This window comes from Triturus cristatus, chromosome 12 (assembly GCF_964204655.1).
Source record: "Triturus cristatus chromosome 12, aTriCri1.1, whole genome shotgun sequence".
Classification (NCBI taxonomy): Eukaryota; Metazoa; Chordata; class Amphibia; order Caudata; family Salamandridae; genus Triturus; species Triturus cristatus.
Window position 1 is genome coordinate 475,642,075 of NC_140595.1, and position 21,105 is coordinate 475,663,179.

The window sequence follows — 21,105 nt, forward strand, 5'->3', positions numbered from 1 at the left end:
GAGCTAGCTCTTCATCATATCAGAGCTCCTGACCCACAATTTACGCCCTAAGGCGTCTAACTTATGGTATTCGAGGGCGTGCAGGGAGAAGAGACGAATGTTATCCACAGCTCTTCAAAGCAAAAACATGTCTCTTGTTAGAGATGCTAGAAAAGAGTACGCAAGGTCAATCGAGACAGCTAAGCGCTCCTGGGAAGAAGCGCATTGGCAGGAGCTCAAATCTGCCTCCCTCCTGAAAGATGCTACGCTGTTTTGGGGTCTCATTGACAAAGGCAGCCGCATGGGTGACGATCCAATCCCCAATCACATTACGGCCCAACAGTGGCACTTACATTTTTCTGGACTGTATAGTGAGGCTATTGGCTATTCTCAATCCTGGCTGATGACGGCTGATAGCCAGAAACCGGTCCTAGGATGCTTGATTCCGGTCCAGGGAAGACATGGCTTGGCAGTTCGGGCTGGACTGTTCCCATGAGGCACAGGGTCAAGACTGATTTGCATATGGCCATGTCTAAACTGGGGTGGCGTAGTGGGCAAAAGAACGATGGATTTAACCCAGATCTCTTGACTGGGGGAGAATGTCTGCATTGTCAGCATTCCGTCCATCATTTGTTTGTTGTAACGCTTTTCGCCCTAAGTGGGATGGGTATTCCCAGACGTGGGACCCGTGCTCACTACGCCACTGGAGTCAAGCTATCCTGGCTGATGACGGCTGATAGCCAGAAACCGGTCCTAGGATGCTTGATTCCGGTCCAGGGAAGACATGGCTTGGCAGTTCGGGCTGGACTGTTCCCATGAGGCACAGGGTCAAGACTGATTTGCATATGGCCATGTCTAAACTGGGGTGGCGTAGTGGGCAAAAGAACGATGGATTTAACCCAGATCTCTTGACTGGGGGAGAATGTCTGCATTGTCAGCATTCCGTCCATCATTTGTTTGTTGTAACGCTTTTCGCCCTAAGTGGGATGGGTATTCCCAGACGTGGGACCCGTGCTCACTACGCCACTGGAGTCAAGCTATCCTGGCTGATGACGGCTGATAGCCAGAAACCGGTCCTAGGATGCTTGATTCCGGTCCAGGGAAGACATGGCTTGGCAGTTCGGGCTGGACTGTTCCCATGAGGCACAGGGTCAAGACTGATTTGCATATGGCCATGTCTAAACTGGGGTGGCGTAGTGGGCAAAAGAACGATGGATTTAACCCAGATCTCTTGACTGGGGGAGAATGTCTGCATTGTCAGCATTCCGTCCATCATTTGTTTGTTGTAACGCTTTTCGCCCTAAGTGGGATGGGTATTCCCAGACGTGGGACCCGTGCTCACTACGCCACTGGAGTCAAGCTATCCTGGCTGATGACGGCTGATAGCCAGAAACCGGTCCTAGGATGCTTGATTCCGGTCCAGGGAAGACATGGCTTGGCAGTTCGGGCTGGACTGTTCCCATGAGGCACAGGGTCAAGACTGATTTGCATATGGCCATGTCTAAACTGGGGTGGCGTAGTGGGCAAAAGAACGATGGATTTAACCCAGATCTCTTGACTGGGGGAGAATGTCTGCATTGTCAGCATTCCGTCCATCATTTGTTTGTTGTAACGATTCTCAATCTAATGGCCACCCTACTCTCCGAGGACCCTTCTATAGATGACCTTTCTGTATTCGACAGTGCTTCCGACCTCTTTAAGCTTAATGAGGTCCTTTCAGCCATTTTGGGGTTATCGCCTGGGAAGGCGGCAGGCCCCGATGGCATACCCCGTGATCTCCTTCTCCATGATCCAAAACCATGGGCCAATGTCATTCTGCTCATACTGAATTTAATTGCCAGAGGGCATCCTGTCCCGGATTCTTGGAAAGGCGCCGAAGTGGTACCCATATTCAAGAAGGGGAGTAGGGAGGATCCCGCCAACTACAGGCCGATAAGTTTAATCGACATAATACAGAAGGTGGTTGGTAGGGTCCTCCTGATGAGGGTTAGAACATGGATGGATGATGCCAATGTCCTCTCACATTTCCAGGCAGGCTTTAGACTAGGGGTGGGCACGATGGACCAGGTCTTTCGGTTTTTTACGATCTACTGGAAAGTGGTCATTATTGGGAAAGGCAGTTTATATCTGGCCTTTATCGACCTCAAACCCGCATTTGACCTGGTCCCTCGCCCCAAACTCTGGTCGGTGTTGTCTGACCTGGGATTTCCACCTTTAATCCTCAAGATAGTCAGGCGCCTGCATGAGGGGAACTACGCAAAAATCAAGTGGGGCAACCAGGGACAGTTGACAGATAGGGTGTCCGTTGATAGGGGAGTCCGCCAGGGTTGCGTGCTGGCTCCAACTCTGTTCTCTCTCTTCATAAATGGGGTGGTTGACCACCTGAGAGAGGACCCAGCAGATGCCCCCGGGCTGGCAGGGAAAAAAACTCCCACCCTTCTTTTTGCTGACGACACCCTCTTGATGTCTAAAAGCTCTAGCGGCCTTAAAAAGCTGCTTGCTAGGTTTAGTCAGTTTTGTGACGCAAGGGGCCTTGTAATCAATACCTCTAAAACGAAGCTTATGACCTTGAAACCATCTAAACGATTCAGGAATGGCTTCTCACTTAATGGAAGGCCATTAGATATCGTTGATTCCTTCGATTATCTAGGCATCAGGGTCACCAAGTAAATGCAATGGAATGAACATCTAGCCAAAATGATTCTTAATCATAAGAGGGTGGCGGGTGCAATATTAAGAAAACAGCGACTCTCTTTGAGTCGTCCAGTTGCGGCAGCCCTTGAGGTATATGACGGGAAGGCTCTACCCTCAGCTCTTTATGGGGCGGAGTTATGGGGGTTTGAGAATACCAGTGAAATCTGAGAATCATTTTCTAAGAGGTCTGGTTTCCTTCCCCCCCTCTACCCCCTTGCTACCGATCCGCTTGGACTTGGGGCAACGCTCTATCAGGAACATAGCAAGACTACGCCCATTGCTTTTTTGGGTCCGCCTGAGACGCACCCCTGAATTGGCCAGCTATGCGGATGCCCTGACCGAGATAATTAACCTTAACACCGGCAACAAGATCAAATGGATTTGCAAATTGAAGCGGTTGGTCAATGACATCGGGTACGGGGAGGCCTGGCTTAATCAAACCCCACCGGAAAAGCAAATCATCAAAAAAGCCTATTGGGACTTGGTGAAGGGAGAGGAAGTAAGAAATCCTAATCGAGGTAGACTTACAAACCAGTTCCTGGAGCATAAGTTGGTGGCAAAATCCGAGCAATATCTGGACTTTATTCAATGTCCACAAGACAGAACGCTTTACATGAAGCTCAGGTTTGGGTCTCTCCCGCTAAATGCACTGGTGGCAAGCTGGAATTGCCAGACTTCTACCTTGGCTAAATGCCCCGGGTGTTTCGCCCCTAGCGAATCTGTTCCCCATTTCCTCTTTGCTTGCCCGGCTTACAGGGCGGCCAGGAGGAAGTGGCTTAACCCCATCTGTAGGAACATGGGTTTTGTGAACTATAGAGCGGCGCTTCGCTCTTTTTTAACTGATAGTTCCTCCCTGGTGATGGTTTGTAGGGTAGCCAAATTTCTGCGGTGTGCTTGGCTGATACGAACTAAACTGATAAAATGTCCAGAGTCTGGTCACTGAGACCTAGGTGTACCTGTTCTAGTATAATATGATGTGCCTTCTTGGCCTTTTATCTGTACATATTCAGCTCTTTTATCGTTCTTTTTAATATTTCATGTTGTATCTTGAAGGATTTTTATGGATGATGACTTGCCTTGTACATACTTTTATGATATTTTATATCGAATAAAGCTATTCAACATCACCAACCAGGTCTGAAGATTTTCCGCCAGCCTGTTATCCCTGTGTGTTTTCTACATTTGGCTCTCCTCTGCCACTGCCCATTCAGCCATGTCTCGCCGCCAGTCAGCCAATTCTCGGGGCAGCAGGGGACAGCCACCTAATAGCCACCCTGTGCTTAGCGAGCACCAATCCCAAAAGGATACATTTTCTTCTGAGCTGTTTTTCTTTTGAGACAGGAGTATTCCCAACAGACATTGTCCAACTTCCCTGGAAATGGGCCATCCGATACCTGCGTTCAAGGCCTTCGAGATAGTCTGCCAGTAAGTTCCTAGCTCAGGTGCTTTTTTTTATCTTACTTGCTTGGGATTTTATTTCATGTATTGGAATTGAATTCTTAATATTTTTCTGTTTTGATATATTACCTACTGGCGGTCGCCAGTAGGTAGTTATAGTTAGGACCTAGTTTCTATAGGAAAAGCGTTTTTTGTTTTCTCAATATCTTTGGCGCCGGTTGACGAATCTTTGCGAAACTTTCAAAACTAGTGGCCCGCTCCGGTCAGCTCCTGTCTTGAAAGTTTGGGGGTGATTTGACAAGCGGGAGCCAAGAAAAAAGGAGGGTCTCAAAACATGTTTTCCCTATATAATTTTCCATAGGAAACTTTAGACACAGCTGCAGCCTGAACTGCTGAACGGAATTACACCAAATTTGGCAAAAACGTAGAGCTTGGTTCAGAAAGAGACCTTTTTTAAATGGTGTAAATCCATTCAGTAGTTCCTGAGAAATTTGAAAAATAAAATGTTTCGATATCTAGGGACGCGGTGGAGTTGCGACCCCTCCCGAGCACAAGCTTCACTGTGATTGACTGTCAACACTCCAAACCAGGAAGTATTGTAAGCCATCTTGTGACTCTGTAGAACCGAGTCCCAAGAAAACAGTAAAACAGAGTTGGAAAACAAGAAAAGGGTACCGAGTAGAAACACCCTGACCCCCTAGGCCTCAAAAAAAGCATTAAAAAAAACAAATTGGCGAAATGCGCGCTGGGGTCGCGTATCCGGACGAAATAAAAAAAAAATATTAAAGCGCGGGCTCCCGCGCTTGATTTAATTGAGGCCCCTGGGGTGGGCCAGGTCCCGGGGGCATTGCCCAAAAATATTAGCAGGGGCTTCCCCGGGGCTATGTTTATAATTTGCGGGAGGCCCCAGGGACCGCCGCCCCCGGGGCTTGTTTAATTTGTGGGGGGCCTCCAAGGGCCCTCCAAGCCCCGGGGACTGCCACCCCCAGGGCTTTTCTCAAATATTTGCAGGGGCAGACGGCCTCCCCGCAGCCCGGGGGACCGCCACCCTCCGGGGCTTCCTTTTTTTATTAATTAAACCTGTGTGCATGCCCTGGGGACCACCACCTCCCAGGGGCTGTGCCCACCCCCGAGACACTGCTGTTTGCTATGACAGGGCGGGAGCCGTGCTGCTCCCGCCCTGTCCTAGCAAACTTGCTTTGGATTTTGGAAGTGAGAGGAAACCTGCTCTCTCTTCCAAAATCCAAAGCCGATTGCTTTTCTACCTGGGGAGCTGCATGTTAACATCTCCCCATGTGGAAAAGCAATGCCGGCTCCCGCAGGAGGGGGGAGCCGGTAGGGACCATGGGGGCATTGGGGCTCCCCCCATGGTCTCGAACTATAAGGCCATGCCCCGGGGGATGGGGTCCCCGGGGAGAACGTAAATTAATAAAAGTGGTGTGGCGCTCAGTGCAGCCCCCTGGTGTGAACACGGGAGGTGCGTGACTCATAGCACAGCCCCCTGGTGTGAACACAAGGGGTGCGTGGCGCTCAGCCCGGCCCCCCTGGTGTGAATGCGAGGGGTGCGCGGCTCCCAGCGCGGCATCTGGTGTGAACCGAGGGATGCGTGGTGCTCAGCGCGGCCCCCTAGTGTGAACATGATGGGTACGCAACTCCAATATTTTTGGGAAAAACAAATATACATATATTTTAAAAGACAGAGGACATTACGTAATTAAATTCAAATAAACGATAAAAGATATAATTAGACAATATTACAGTTCCAATTTTTTTTTTTTTTAACTTGCAATTTTCAGAAAAGAAATAAAAGTTTGTATAAATATTAAATTTACAAATTAGCATTTAAAAAACCCTAGAAATTGACTGAAAAAACCTTAGGTTTCAGGCCCGTTAGATTTAGAAATTAGGATTTAAAAAACCTTAGAAATTCACTGAAAAAACCATAGGTTTCAGGCCCATTATAATTAGAAATTAGCATTTAAAAAACCTTAGAAATTCACTGAAAAAACCATTAGGGTTCAAGGACGTTATAGTGAGTTGGACATTTCACTCCTACACAACCATAGAAATTTTGCCGTTATAGTTAGTTCACCTAACTATAACTCGCGCCCCCGCAATGCACTGCTGATGATATCACATATTACATCATTCATGACATGGTCAGTGACATCACTGATGACTTCACCGATGACATCTCAAATGACATCACTGATGACATCATCCATGTAATAATCTGATGCACCTCCTCACACCCTAATTTAACCTTTGATACACCTACTCCACAATACAGAATACCATTTTCGAAACCATAGACAAACCAATACCACTTACTACATATCTACTCACTGGTTCTTAGGACTACACACACATCTACTCATTCACCCATAAAATCACTCATACATGCAGTCACTTATCAATACAAGACTATCATGTACACTTATACACCTACACAGACACTCACACACCAGCACTCATCCAGAGTTACTCACACATCTAGTCAGTCATGCAAAGAATCAATCACACTTCCATTTACTGACCTATAGAGTTATACACACAACAGATCCCTTATTCAAACAGAAAAAAATGCATAATTACTCTCTTATACAATCACTGATACAAGTACACACTCATCTATACAGCCTCTCTCACAATCACTGACTCTCACATATAGTCATTTATATACTCCAATGCTCACATACACTGCCTTTTACATATGTAGTTACCTGGGTATGTACCACTGAGACATTTATTCACTCAGTAACACACCCATACACACATTGAACCACCCACACAGCTGTTTCCACATGCATTCTTGAACCCATACAGCCACTGAATCAATCACTCAAACATGTATGTACAGAGTCACACACCTCCCATACACCCACACACACACTCAGGCACCCATACAAATACTCTGGCAAGCAATCAATAACCCATATAGACACTCATGTAGCTACTAACCAACCTATATACAACAGCAGACAGACTGATACAGACATTCACACAGTTTAGTCACTAACCCATGCATTCAATAAGAAACATGTAATAACTCACATAAACAGTCAGCCACACACCTACTAAATCCTCCATCCAGACACGTATACACCCACTCATTCACCAATACACCTTGGCATATATATAATACATATTTAAACTTTATAGAAACACACATTCACTGGATGATGTTGTCAGTGATGTCATTTGAGATGTCATCAGTGATGCCATCAGTGATGTCATGGACCATGTCATGAATGATGTAATATGTGACGTAATCAGCAGTGCATTGCGGCGGTGCGAGTTATAGTTAGGTGAACTAACTATAACGGCAACATTTCTATGGTTTTGTAGGAGTGAAATGTCCAACTAACTATAATGTCCCTGAAACCTATGTTTTTTTCAGTGAATATATATATATATAGAGAGAGAGAGAAAGAGAGAGAGAAAGACATATATATATATATATAATGTGCTTTTTATAGTTGGAAATTTAAAGAATTAACCAAAAAAAATTATATTTTGTAATAGATATATTTTAAATAATTGTATTACATTATACATGTGGGTGTGTGTGTGCATGTATACAGTTACAGTTAGATGCTAGTTTCCATAGGAAAAGCGTTTTTTGATTTGCCAATAACTTTGGCGCCGTTTGACGAATCTTCACAAAATTTTCAAAACTAATTGTTCTCTCATGGCAGCTGCTGTCTCGAAAGTTCGGGGTGATTCGTCAAGTGGGGGACGAGACAATAGGGGGGTCCCAAAACATGTTTTCTCCATGGTAATTTGAGTAGGAAACTTTAGACAGGGCAACAGCCTGAACTGCTGAACAGAATTACACCAAATTTGATAGCTCTTGGTCCAGAAAGCACGCTTATTTTTAAATGGTGTAAATCTGTTCAGTAATTTTTTGTTATTTAAGCATTTACAGATATCAGTATTTCAGAATTGTGAGATCTGATTGGCTGAGCCCTCCCGAGCACGAGCTTGGCTCTGATTGGCTGTCAACACTTCAAACCAGGATATGTTGGCAGCCATCTTGTGACTCCGTACGGAGGGAGAAGAAAGTAGGGGCATATATATAGGCTTCTAAATGCTGTTTTGAAAAAATAAGCATAATACTTAAATAGCACAAAAATAAATATTCTGTTGGGAGATGAGCAGACACAAAACCTGTCCTGTGTAGTGATGTACACTTCATGCAGTTTGCCTGGGTCAGAGACTGCCTGTGTTAGAATCTGAGCTTGAGATTGGCTGGGGACCGCCTTATCTTCATCCCGGTCTGTGTTTGAAATGAGGGGGTCCGTGTGCGCTCGAAGAACTTGGGCATGGTTTATTTACTGTTATCTGCAGAGCGGGGGCTGGGATCCTGTGTGGGGCATTTACCAAGAGGTCAGAGGACCCCCTAAAGGCTGGAGCAAGCGGGCCAATGAAGCTTTACCGACCAGTGAGTGCCTCTTCTTTCGGACAGAATGCATTGTTAACGTGCAACGGCAGATAGAGCCTAGAGGCAGCATCAGCCGCTTCAGCTGCTACATCATCAAGGGCAGGCATGCAGCCGGGAGGTGACAGAATGCACACAAGGGACTCGCTGCGTTGCTGTCTGTTAACTTTCTTTACACTACATCTCTGGTAAGTTACTCTTTGGCAGCATTAACTCTGTGCTGGTGGTTAATATATATTTACAGTGAAGGCAATTCACACTCCCTGTCCTTCCATGCCCATCAGTGACCGCTTACTCTCGCCTGGCGAAAGTAAAGGTGACATTTACTCTAACTAGAGCTAATAAATTTACGAGGTTTGTGCGGGAGTAGCTCGCACATTACAACTTTTTTTTCATGCTGAGACTTCCAGTCCTGGAGTCTTCCAGGTTAACCAGGACCACAAATCCCAGAAAGCAGTGGGAGAAAACCTGGGCTGCGCGAGCTTCTTGTGTTAGAAACTGGCAAACTTGAGAGCTCTGCTTCATCGTGTACTCCTACGGAAATTTCTTTAACTAAGTGGTTCTTATAGAGGGTGAAGAAGGAGGTAACTAGATTTTAATCAAAGTGAGGATCTCGGGGGAGGGGGTGGGGTGGGGAAGTCTCCTGGATGGCCACCACTTGCACCCAGCCCCTTTGACGCATGCTAACCACATACATCTAGGGTTCTCAGATCGCTCCAATTTAGTGGGTCCCCATGTTTCTAGTCCTGGGCATGTGATCTTCAGCCCTGTTAGTGTAATTGCTTTAAAGGAACCACAACGAACAATGCAAGTCCCAGAATGACCCGATTTGTTAAATAAAACCCCAGGACTAAGAGCGAGAAGAGGGCTGGCACGCCAACTGGCATCTACTGCCTTTAACACCGGCCATGTGTCTCGACCTTTTACATCTGGTGCCCACCCCTGTGCCGCCGAAAAGCGCTTCAATGCCTTATCACGGGTAGTAACCGCTATATAAATACTTTTACAATGCGGTTTTCCAGGTAGTCACTGGTATTCAGGGTACTTTCGTTGTGTATTGCGTTTAGTGTCCTGCTTGTCTAGCCACCTACTGTTTGCCCATCAGATTCACCCTCTGCCCCTCGTTTCCCCCAGTGTAATTGCATCTGTATGTCAGACACTTGCAGTCAGACACCCAGGAGGGCTTATCTGTTGCTCTAGTGCTCATTGTATGATCCACTGTCATTGCACCTGTAGTTGAGACACTTGAGTCAGACTCCCAGGAGAGCTGATCTGTTGCTCTAGTGCCCCTTCTTTCATCCGGTGTCATTGCACCTGTATATCAGACACTTGCAGCCAGACACACAGGAGAGCTGATCTGTTGATCTAGTGCCCCTTGTATCATCCGGTGTCATTGCACCTGTATGTCAGACATTTGCAGGCATACACCCAGGAGGACTGAAACAAGGGGCACTAAAGCAACACCCTTGTTTCATTTGCTGTCATAAGACCTGCAGGTGAGACACTTGCAGTCGAGAGCTGATCTGTTGCTCTAATGCCCCTTGTTTCATCCGGTGTTATTGCACCTGTATGTCGGACACTTGCACTCAGACACTCAGGAGGGCTGATCTGTTGCTCTAGCGCCCCTTGTTTCATCAGGTATCCTTGCATTGTGCCTCTACTGCGTGACTGTCATCTGCATTCAGAGAGCCTCCTATGTGCCCATTGCATGCGCCCAATGTCCCTTGAGTACCCATTACATGCATCCTATGTCTCTTATTTGTATCCATGTCCGCTCAATGTGCCCTAGTGTCCATAATGCATGCCCTCCATGTTCTTCGGGTACCCTCTACTTTTTAACCACTTTCATTCAGTGTTCTTCATGTGTACCCATGCATTACATTTATAGCCCAGAGTGTCCATCACTTGCACCCAGTATCTTTTCCGGGCCCCTTGTATCTTGTTCCGCGACAAAATCCTTCCATTCAGTGTCCTTAATGTGTAACTCGCCTTGCAGCCACTGCCCATCACTTGCACCAGATACCCCCTGTGTTTCATTCAGTTGCATCCAGGGCCTGAAGAAATATGACCACATTGCTCCTATCCTAACAGAAACCATTGACCACCTTGCTGGCCCGCACCGTCTTCAAAACCAGCTGCATCATTTACAAAGCAATGAGGACCAGATGAAACACGGCAGCTGGACTTTTCCACCAATGCACCCAGGATCTGGAACTATTTTCCAGTGTCCATCAGGACCGCCACAATGCTGTTCCAATTTAAGAAAGATTTGAAGACGCACCTCTTTAAAGAAAACTACATCATAATGCAGTAACGATCCACAAGCCATGTACTCTTCCTATTGTTTTTTTACTTTATGCTTGTCTTTGACCCTGTACAGCACTCTGCTGCCTTTTACTAGGATCCCACTGCTCAATATATATACATATATATATATATATATATATATAATATATATATATATATATTTTTTTTTTCACTTAAAAAACCATAAGTTTCACACAGGTTATAGTTAGGTGGATATTTCACTCGTAAAAAACCAATGAAATTCCCCCGTTATAGTTAGTTCAGATAACTATAACTCGCGCGCCCGCAATCCACTGCTCATGACGTCACATATTACATCACTCATGACATGGTCAGTGGCATCACTAATGACATCACTGAGGACATCATCCTTGTAATAGAGTGGCGGTCGCGCGAGTTATAGTTATCTGAACTAACTATAACGGGGGAATTTCATTGGTTTTTTACGAGTCTTCGGCGGATGAGCTTGTACGAGTTCGTGTGCGTCTTCATGTGAGCGACCAGTGTTTTGAAAATATTGAGGCGGAGGCTCATCCGCCGAAGACTAAACCACCCCAAGATGCCAAGGGGGCCCTGCGGAGCGGATTCGCCGTCCCTTAACAGGGGGCTTGTACGCAGTATTGAGGACACGTGAGCATGTGGGGGTTCACTATGGACTAAAAACCGCAGTTATAAGTGCACTCGAAATTTGGATTATATTAGGGCACTGCAACTCCCACAAGTCTCCACAATGCCATATTTAGGGAGGAGCCTTGAAAGCACTATGGGAGCTAGCCTGCTACAGCACGAACTTTCCCCGCAGCCCATGAAGAAGAGGACACTCGAAACGCGTCAGCGAAAGTGGAAAACTGCATTACTTACCTGCATGCATTAACGTGTCCGTACCTGATTTGATTAAAGGCTGGTAACCTTGTACGAGTTCGTGTGCGTCTTCATGTGAGCGACCAATGTTTTGAAAAAAAAAATATATATATATTGCTTGGGAAAACGCCGGATCACCGCAACTTTCAGCGCATTGCCAGGCCAGTATACCACTGGGTGATGACTTCATTGAGATGCCTCTGCTTACATAGGCGAAGGTATCCCGGCGCACTGGAAGTATTGTTGGTTGGGTGAAGGTCAGTGTATCCAGCCCCCTTACACTACAGGATCCACAATTCCATGGGAGCTGCAGTTACCGCCCACTGGGGAAAGGACTTCCGTTTGTGTCACTGCAGCAAAAGGGCTCGGGGCAGCGAGTCCGGAAAATCTTCCCTTCGAAAATGGAAGGAGTGTCTCCATATATCCCAGTGAGACGCCCCGGTTCCTTTGGTGGACAGCAAATTTTAAACGAGCAAGGCATCTGAGGAAGGCACGGAGTGCCGAAATGCATAATGCACGCTCGCTTTTAACTGGAAATTAAAGGAGGTGGATCAACTTACCTGTGTGGTCTCTCGTCATTTCTGTAGGAGGAAACGGCTTGGTTCGGATATATATATATATATATATATTACCTACTGGCGGTCGCCAGTAGGTAGTTATAGTTAGGACCCTGTTTCCATAGGAAAACCGCAACATTCTATTTGGAATAACTTTGGCGCCGGTCGACGAATCCTCGCGAAATTTTCAAAACTAATGGGGCGCTACGTGCGCTTACTGCAAGCTTACCGTACGCGTACGGTGCCGTGCGCGAGCGCGATTTTGATTGGCTGTTAGATCTTAGTAAACATTCGAATCGGTCGAAACCAGGAAGCGGCGGCCGCCATTTTCTCTCTCGCACTCTGAGGGGGGGAGGAAAAACAAAGGTGGAAAACATTTAAAGAGGCTGGTTAGACAGCTCCTAACCATCTAGCCTTGATTAAGGTGTCCCAAAAGAACCCCCAAGGCAAAAAATTCAATTTTAAATTTTTTCGAAAAAACGGCGATTACGCTTACCGTACGCGTACGGTAAAAAATAATTATAAAAAAAAAATGATCCACATTTTCCCCCACCCCGTGTGCAAATGGTGCCCGCAGGGCACCATTTGTGCATTGTATATGCGTTAAAATGAACATGTACTATTTAACATATCACAACGAAGCGCATAATATGTCCTCCGTGTGCGGACGGTGCGCGAAGCGCATCGTGCGTACATGGCCCATCCAGCGTAACGTGGGCACGCGGTGCGCGTAGCGCACCGCGTGCCCACCGTGCGTGCACGGCACTAACTGCGTAAAGTGGGCGCGCGGTGCGCGAAGCGCACCGCGTGCTCACCGTGCGCGCACGGAACGAACTGCGTTAAGTGGGCGCGCACGCCACGAACGGTGTAAAGTAACTTAGCATTTAAAAAACCGTACAAATTCACTGAAAAAACCATAGGTTTCACACACGTTATAGTTAGGAATTAGCATTTAAAAAACCTTGCAAATTCAATGAAAAAACCATAGGTTTCACACATGTTATAGTTAGCTGGACATTTTACTCATAAAAAACCAATGAAATTCCCCCGTTATAGTTAGTGCAGGCAACTATAACTCACGCGACCGCAATCCTCTGCTGATGACATATGTGTCTTTATGAAAAAAAAATATTTGTAATATATGTATAGCTAAAATTTAATGGAAGAAGACATGGGCAAATAAGTGTCTAAATACAGTATTAGCATCAGCAGAGGATTGCGGTCGCGGGAGTTATAGTTGCCTGCACTAACTATAACGGGGGAATTTCATTGGTTTTTTATGAGTAAAATGTCCAGCTAACTATAACATGTGTGAAACCTATGGTTTTTTCATTGAATTTGCAAGGTTTTTTAAATGCTAATTCCTAACTATAACGTGTGTGAAACCTATGGTTTTTTCAGTGAATATATATATATATATACATATATATATATATATATATATTTCCCAAAATTTGCACCAGCAAAGCAAAGCCGCACTCCCGCCACAGGTAAGGACACAACCTTTATTTTCATAATAGTGCTAGTTTCAAAAGGACCTGCAGCGCTGTAGCAAGAGGAAATTTTCCCCACACCCGGCCCCTTCGATGTTCATGGGGGGTGCGTCGCTTTCACGGCCTGGAGCGCATATACATATATATATATATTTTCACTCAAAAAAACTTAGGTTTCAGGGACGTTATAGTTAGAAATTAGCATTTAATAAAGCTTAGAAATCCAGTGAAAAAAACATAGGTTTTAGGGACGTTATAGTTAGAAATTAGCATTTAAATAACCTTAGAAATTCACTGAAATACCATAGGTTTCACGGTTTTTATAGTTAGATGGGCATTTCACTCGTATAAAACCAGAGAAATGTGGCTGTTATAGTTAGTAGAGCTAACTGTAACTCGTGCCCCTGCAATGCACTGCTGATGATGTCACATATTACATCACTCATGACATGCTCAGTGACATCACTCATGACATCATGGATGACATCTCAAATGACATCACTGATGACATCACTCATGACATCATCCACGTGATCATCTGATGCACCCCCTCACACCCTAATAAAACCTTTCATACACCTACTCTGAAATACAGAATACCCATATCGAAACCATAGACAGACCAATAGCAGTTAGTACATGCCTGCTCAGTGATTCATACATCTACGCACACATCCACCCACTAACCCATACAGTCACTCATACATGCAGTTGTTCATCATTACAGCTACTGATACATCCACTCTTACAGCCATTTAGACACTCACACACTGCCACTCACCCAAAGTGTTACTCAAAAGCCTAATCAGTCACCCAAAGAATTAATTACGCTGCCATTTACTCACTGTTACAGTTTTACACACACCACGTCACTTATTCATACAGATACATACTGTCTTCAACAATTACTGACATAAGCACACACTTATCCATGCAGCCACTGTTACAATCACACACTGTCACATATACTAACTTATATACACCAACACTCACAAATACTCCCTTCACATATATAGTTACTTACACATATACCACTAAGACATCCATTCACTCACCAACACATCTATACGTACACCCACTAACACATCCTTGCAGGGAGTCACACAAACCCCCACCCACACAGACACTCAGGCACCCATACAGGTTCTCAGACAACCAATCATTCTTCAATATACCTTGGCATATATAGATGTAACATTTTTGAACTTTTTAGAAACACTCAGTCACTGGATGATGTCATCAGTGATGTCATTTGAGATGTCATCAGTGATGTCACTGAGCATGTCATGAGTGATGTAATATGTGACGTCATCAGCAGTGCATTGCAGGGGTGCAACTTATAGTTAGCTCTACTAACTCTAATGGCCGAATTTCTCTGGTTTTATACGAGAGAAATGTCCAACTAACTATAACGTCCCTGAAACCTATGTTTTTTTCAGTGAATTTCTAAGGTTTTTAAAATGCTTATTTCTAACTATAACGTCCCTAAAACCTATGTTTTTTCAGTGAATATATATATATAAACATGCACACACATATATGCATGTGTGGTTATAGAAGGATACATTTATATATAGTATAAAGTATTAGTGAGATTTATTGAATTTACATTATATTAATGGTATGTATTAAAATAGTTAAGATTGACTACTTTAAACAATATATACATTACGAAACCATATTTTAGTATCTTTTCTAATGATATTCATGTGAAAAGATTTAAAAAAAATATATTTTTGTACTTACAATTATAAGGATAGGAAATCGATATTTTTGTAAATGATATTTTGGACACACTATTTCTGTTACATGACATTGTTGATTCTGATATTAAGTCAGTGATCCATGACATACATTATGGGGCTTATTACGATGTCGGTCAGGACACCGCCTAGGACTCGGGACCTGAGGTCAGTGGTTCCGACCACCTGATTATGATGCGACCGAATACTGTTCGGTTGGATTCCCACTGTTCTCTATGGGAGCTTGTGTTATGGCCATAAATCGGCAATAGCATAGTCTACTATGGAGAAATGGGTGTGTGTGTAAAACACTGCACCCTGGGGCAGGCACCCCATGGTGCCTGCTGTACAGTGCAGGGCTTTACAGGGGATACCCAAGGTATCCCCTCCACCACCAACTGTAGGCTGCGGAGGCAATTAAAGTCACTTTCCAACAGACTTTCTGTGTCCGAAAGGCTGTGGGAAACCAACATTGTAACCCCGACAGTGCAAACTCCGTTCATAGGGGTTTGCGGTGCAGTTCCGATTGACAGGAATACTCCGAGAGTTGGTCGGAACCGAGTCGGAATGACCGGCTGGTTTACGTTCCGACATCGTAATCAGGTGGTTGAACCACAAACCGTCAGTCGGAAAGCCTCTGACTGCAGTTGAAAAGCTTCCAACTAACGGTTGGAGGCTTTCCGCCTGACATCGTAATCGGCCCTTACGTGTCCTAGCACTGATTGCACCGGCTTATCTACTTTGCAAATACATAGAGGGTATTAGAGCATATCCAGTTCATTAAATGTTGCTTAGATAAGATCCTCTGCCTCTTTATTATAGTTATTTCCCACACATTCCATGTCACACAATTGAAACTCTTTGTTGCATGAATAGTACATAAGTTTTGTAGTATATATTTCTAAGCGTTGTAACATTCCAGTGTGTTACAGGAACCCTCACCTGGCATTTTTAATATGCTGGACTTTTTACCTATTAATTTATGGGTGCTGATTCCTGCTATTTCCACTCCCATGGACATGCACCCCACTTCAGCAACACAGATACATTAATAAACAAATGGTAACAGTAATCCACCAATGACGTAATATGTATCACCACCTCACTAGTGTGCCTATGTCATGGGTGCCATAAACCTGATGTATTCCGTACAAGAGTGAGCACAGCTTCATCCATTATCCCATAGGTGCTCCCCGACACTGTGCCTCTCACCCCTCTCAGTATAGTTTTTTCCAGGGGAAGCTGTCATAGTTTACTTTCTACAGTCTCCCTCCATTGATTTTGTATTGACAGCCTTTCAAACATTTCTCTTTTTGAGCGACTTTTCCATTCCTTCTTTCCCATCAACTACTGCTTCCATGGCCCTGTCACTCTTCTCCTCCCTTCTTACCTCTCTGCAATAGGCCTCCTTGTTGCTTGTGCTTGTCCTGTGGTTTATTGTTGAGCTTGCATTCTAGGTCTCTATCAACCATCTGGCATCACTGATCCTTTTTTAGTTTCCCGTGACTCCCCTCCTTTTCACATCCCACTGTCTCTACTGCGAGTCTACCTGGAGTTATGTGCAACTCTTGTTTCCTTCTCATAATTTTACCGCTTTCTATGGAGAAAAATTATTGACCTTACCATTTGCTATGCAGTTAAATTATGTCATCCTTTTATTTCTTTGGTTTTTGGGCAGGCAGTGCAGTCTTTTTTGTAACTAAACAATGTTTTTACTTTATTCTTGCTCTTTGATTTCTGGGGGCACATGATTGAGTCTTACTCCAAAATTTCAGACACATATGGGGTACGCAATGAAACACAGCAAGCCACCTTGCTGCACTGCGTGGAAGGGAAAGGGCAGGAATGTGCAGTATTTAACATCATACAGTGCATTCCTGTCATATCCATGCACTGGCACACTCTTGGCTTTTATAGCCAACGCAGGCGCCCTTGCACCATGGTGCAAGGGCGCCTGCGTTATAAGCAGGATTGTTTTTGTGCAGGAAGGGACACCTTCCTGCACAAAAACAATCCTCTGTGGTACTTTCCTCTTTGCAGCACACATAGAAGAAGAAAAAAACGAGGAGAAATCAAAATATTTCTCTTTGTTGCACCTTACCTGGGGAGGCACAGCATTGTGACGCATTCCCAGGTATATCAGTAATGGTAAATCTGAGACTGCACCAAAATCCATGGGTGGATGCGTGGGAACACCTACGATCCACCCATGGAATGCCTCCCTGAGCCAGAGTAATGTTACCCCATGAAAAGGGTGGTGGAGGGGTGGTGGAGAGTCAACAAAGGGCCCCCTTGTGCCTCTGGGCCTGGGGGTGCATGTGGGGGGGCACATGTAGTGACCTATGTTCCCTGTAAGGTGCTCGTGTGCACCTTACACTTTCACAGCGCCCAGTACCTCTGCAGGAGCGCACAGCAGATTACGGCACGGAGAGAAAGTCTTCCCCAGCTGCTCATTTTAAAAGAATGCAGCAGCGTGGAAGGAAGTTTTCTCTTCATGTGATTCTGATGGGGCCTCTCAGGGTGGCAATGTGATGAGGCAGCTATGTAAGTAAATATGCTAATACATTTAACACCTTTACAAGCCTGTTTGCTTGAAAGGATTTGACGAGGTGTTAAGTGTATCAACATGTCAACAGGCTGCAGGGGAGACACAGGTACATTGGTCTATGTGGCCATTAGGCTGATCGCACAGGCTGTTTTTTTTGCTGTTTGTGCATGGCTATAGTAACAAGCATTGGCAAAGCCAATACGTTTCGTCTTTGCAAGAACTTTTGGTTTTGTCAATGTTTTATTAGATATTCTTCAAAGCAGCACATGCTTAAAGTAAAGAAAAAAGTGCTGCAGCTAGTGTTGACCATGGCATTGCAATTATTTTACCTCTTTAAGCCATGTTACCCATGCTGCTATGCAGTATAGCTAAAAAAGAGTTGACAAATCCAAATAGCTCTTGGGTATGCGAGTGCTATTTTGCTTTGTTTAATGCTTTTGCTTTAACCTTTGCTGAATTAGACGAGATTACTTTGACTTACTGACAGGTTCTGTGAAAAACTCATACTACATTTAGCCTCGACTCCAGAGCTCTCATTCGTCTCCCATTATAAACACTGTTTAAAACCAACCATGATTGAGAGCATTGGCGTTGAGCCTAAGGGCACTGCTCTTTTTTATCAGTGCCTGTCAGTGGGTCAAAATATTCACTCCACCACTCCGATTTGTTAGCAGCCACCTCTAATAAGCAGGGATTGAGAGACCCGATAAACACCTAATAAAGGGCACAAATGATTGCCCTAAAGTGAGAACCAGCTTATACTGGCCAAATAGTCATCACCCTCTGCTCATATAAATGTATCTTTTAGGTCTGCTCAAATAAAAAACCCTCTCCATTCAGAACTTGTTTTTCTATCATATTTCTTTTTTTAACAGTAGCTGAGACAAAAAAGGAGACCCTAGTTGGGCCCATAAGATCGATATAGGCCCAGGTCCCTTTACGAAGATAAGGGAAAATTAGTTAAAACAAACAAAAAAATAATGTTTGAAGCAAGCCCCTCTGTTGTGATGGCATAGGCAGTGAATATGGAATATATATAAATTATATATAAATGGGTCACAATATTGTGGCCACAGTATTGAGGTACAAAATATCGAAGTTAAATCTGTATACATTTTCTATAGCTAGCATATAGATAGCTTGGCGATAGATATATACTTTCAAGGTACATAGATGTTGAGCTAAAAAGAGTAAATCCTTACCTCTCTCTTTGCACTTAAATGTTTGGTATTTTGTCCCTCATTATTGTGGTGATGGTATTGCTACTTGTGGATATTTCAAGTTCTATATTTCCTACTACAATCATTGTGATTACACTGAGATCATAATTAATAGCAGGTTTCATCATGTAACCTTTTCAACTCCATGACTCAATTGTTGTGGTGATCTTTGTTTTTTCATGCAATTTTTAGATGCACAATTTTTTGGTTTAGCAATAGTGCCTGTGCATGTCGAATCAGCCACAATTTCTTTGTAGTTTATAACAAAACAAAAATCCAGCCAGCAGCCAAACCAGTAGATTGTTACTTTAAAACGTTTTCCCCACCAGATAATTATAATCCATATTTTACCAAAATAAGAAATCAGTATGACTCATCATGAGTACAATCTAAAACCCCGAGTTAAATTAGGAACAGAATTATAAAAAGTCTTATAATACTGCCATGTGTGCATTCCAGTTTCCCACATTACGGTATTACTTGTATGCCCTTACGTCCATTCTGCATTTCTAGGTCAGCTCTTTAACTCTTTGAATAATTAAAAAAGATCCAATGAGATCATCCCTACCACAGACTCATGGGAAACAGAATAATGAACCAATTAGCAAGCAGTGATTTTTTAAATGTTTTTTAATGCTTCTTGTCTTGGTCTGGTATGAACTGATGACCTCTAGGTAAACTATCCTGCAGCACTGTGGAAAATGACTGAGCTATTCAGTAACATTGTATTATAAAAAAACATTGAGCCATCCCATAACAACCGTGTGCCAAAGCACTAAGCTATCCAATGCAAGACCTGTGCCAAAACCTAGAACCAACCAGCTCCAACATTGCACGGAACCATTGAGTTGCCCAGTTCCAAAACTGTCCAAAACCATTGACCTACATAGTGACAATGTTCTGCTAGACCAAAGTGCCTTCCACTATAACACTGTCATTGATCATTATATCTGTCCAATAACAATATTTGCTAAAATATTATGGTGTCCCGAATAAACACTGTGCCACATTGTGAAGTCATCCGTCATCAACACTGTCCCGAAACTTGTTATCATGCAGTATGAAAGCTGTGGAGATCATTGCACCATTAACTCAAAAATATTACATATCATTGAGCCATCTCAGTGTGCCTACTGTGAGAAATCACAGACATATCTCGGTACGCTGACTTTGACAATCCATTCAGTGATCAGTTACGAATACTTTGATTAATGTTTGTAGAATCTGTTCTCAGGAGTCAGTCAAACTACTGTTGAGCCATCTAATACCAAAATATTGATAGACTATTGAGTGACAGTAGACCTAAACTAAAAACATACTGAAAGATCAGAGATATCCAATACAGTGGCAAACCATGGTCATTTATTGACAATGCAACAAGTGGCTGGGCCATAAAGGATATGTCAGTCAGTCAGAACTTCAGTTTATTTTTGTATCAATGTAATACTATTGCACCTTTTGGCATTTTATTTTTTTAGGGTCTTTTTATTTGGGGACACCCAACGTTGACAACAATCTTTGATGTATGAGTCTCCCTGAGAATTGTTGTGTTCGCTGTGAATTGGACTCAATTGCTATGCACACATCCCTGGAAGTATCCTGTGCAAAATACAATGCAATTTTATTATCTATGGAACAGCAGTACAATGTATTTAGAACCAGGAGTAGCAACAGATTAGTCACAAAAAGTGTTTGCCGATTGTGCACCCTCTTTTGCAACCAATCTTTAATTTTATGATGTGATCTATATAGGCTGCTTTGCAAAATATCCAGTTACAGGGGGTTGCAGAATAACTTACCTAATGAATAGAAATCAGACTGTTCCCTATTTGTGATCCCCTGTGATTGGCTACAAATAAAGGTTT

The 21,105-nt window shown here is 43.9% G+C and overlaps 1 protein-coding gene across 3 annotated transcripts in view; it reads left to right on the top strand.

Annotated features, from left to right (window-relative positions):
- The window catches only part of LOC146776132 (scoloptoxin SSD976-like), a 291,071-nt gene that overhangs the window by 241,143 nt on the left and 28,823 nt on the right, over nucleotides 1-21,105 (top strand). The window lies entirely within an intron of this gene.